This window comes from Octopus bimaculoides, chromosome 1 (genome assembly GCF_001194135.2).
Source record: "Octopus bimaculoides isolate UCB-OBI-ISO-001 chromosome 1, ASM119413v2, whole genome shotgun sequence".
NCBI classification, from domain to species: Eukaryota; Metazoa; Mollusca; class Cephalopoda; order Octopoda; family Octopodidae; genus Octopus; species Octopus bimaculoides.
Window position 1 is genome coordinate 137722732 of NC_068981.1, and position 2464 is coordinate 137725195.

Genomic DNA, 2464 nt, shown 5'->3' on the forward strand with positions numbered 1-2464 from the left:
TGTGTGTGTGTGTGTGTGTGTGTGCGGTTGTGTGTGTGTGTGTGTGTGTGTGTGTGTGCGTGCGTGCGTCTTTGTGTTTTTGTTTGTCCCACCTCCATTGTTTGACAATCCGTATTTGTTTGTCTACATCTGCTTATGTATCCGTAACTTAGCGGTTCAGCATAAGAGACCGATAGCATAAGTGACAGACTTAAAAATATATACTGGAGTCGACTTTATTCGACTTCAACCATTCAAGGCGTTGCCACAGCATGACCGCAGTCCAATGACTGTAACAAGTAAAAGATGAAAGAAATGTGTACGAAATACCTCACATGGATGAATCGAGGGCCCGTCATGAATGATGTGACTAGCGATCATCACGTATTTCGGGTCTGTCGAACACCAAACATACTCGACGAAGGTAAAGAATGCGCACACTCCCTGTTTAGGGTTAGGGTTAGGGTTTAGGCTTAGAGCTAGGGTTACACCGAAAACGGGTGATGTGCGTGTTCTTTACCTCCACCACATGCTCACCCTGGTAACCCATTTGAAGTTGATTAGACCCTGGCTTGTGTCCCAGGCCTTTAAACTCCAAACCACCCGGTTGGTGGCTTTCTCTGTAGCTTCATTTACAGACTAAATGGCCTTCAATCAAGATCTCATGGTTGAAGTTTCATGTGTATTACACCTAGTCGTTATCGTTCCTGTTTAACACCAGGTAAGCCTTCATTGCGCATTCCTAGGGGAAAAGTCGTTTAAAGTGGGACTAACAACATCCTTTAGTGTAATTATGCCTTTTTTTTCTGATGTCACTTTATCTCACTGGTGTTTTTTTGTAAAGATAGTACTGTACTCGATGATTTGAAGGTGGTTTACCTGCTGTTTCTCCTCAGTCGAACAAGACCAAAGGATCAACAGCGTAATATACGCATGTCTAATTACTTGTAAGGCGAAGAGCTGGCAGAAACGTTAGCACGCCGGGCAAAATGCTTAGTGGTATTTCGTCTGTCTTTACGTTCTGAGTTTAAATTCCGCCGAGGTCGACTTTGCCTTTCATCCTTTCAGGGTCGATAAATTAGGTACCAGTTGCATAGTGGGGTCGATCTAATCGACTGGACCCCTTCCCTAAAATAATTTCGGGCCTTGTGCCTCCAGTAGAAAAGAGTAATATACGCATATTTAATTACATGTAAAGCGACGAGCTGGCAGAAACGTTAGCATGTCTGGGGCGAAATGCTTAGCGGTATTTCGTCTCCCGCTACGTTCTTAGTTCAAATTCCGCCGAGGTCGACTTTGCCTTTCATCCTCTCGGGGTCGATTAAATAAGTACCAGTTACGCACTGGGGTCGATATAATCAACTTAATCCATCCGTTTATCTGTCCTTGTTTGTCCACTCTGTGTGAAGCCCTTTGTGGGCAGTAAAGAAATGAGAAACGTTAGCACGCCGGGAGAAATGCTTAGCAGTATTTCGCCTGTCTTTACGTTTTGAGTTCAAAGTCCGCCGAGGTCGACTTTGCTTTTCATCCTTACGGGGTCGATAAATTAAATACCAGTTGCGCACTGGGGTCGATCTAATCGACTGGCCCCCTCCCCCCAAATTTCGGGCCTTGTGCCTAGAGTAGAAAAGATGTTTAATTACATGTAAATAAATGTACATCAATACATGTACGTCAGTACATGTACGTATTAATACGTATATAACAGATACATAGATACATACAGGCAAGCAGACACACACACACACACGCGCGCGAGCAAGCATACGTACATACACACACATACACACGCAAACATACATACATTCATGCATGCATACATACATACATACATACATACATACATACACATTTATGTGCGCATTTATGAATACCGAGAGAGAAACGTATAAACTAGTCCAGCTTCAGTTTCTAATTGGGCATACAATAACCAAAGGTCTTTCCACCTGTGACAAACCCTCGACTTAAAAATCAGTGACAACTTTCCTCGATTTATCCTACCAATTAAAAAAACAATTTTTTTCTAATGATTTGAAAGAGAATTGATGCTATTTCTAACAGGTCCATTGACTGCGCAGATGTCTCATTGGCTATCACTAAGTAATATACAGATGTATGTATGTATGTATGTATGTATGTATGTATGTATGTATGTATGTATGTATGTATGATGTATGTATGTATGTATGTATGTATGTATGTATGATGTATGTATGTATGTATGTATCTATCTATCTATCTCCTCTATCCCTCCTTTTCTCTCTCTATATATTTACATATGTATGTATGCATATATATGTGTGTGTGTGTGTGTGTTTGTGTGTGTGTGTGTGTAATTACGCATTTCTTTGTATATGTATGTATGAATGTATGTATGTATGAATGTATGCATGTATGTATGTATGTATGTATGTATCTATCTATCTATCTGTATACACACACATACACACACACACACACATATATATGAGTGTATATATATATA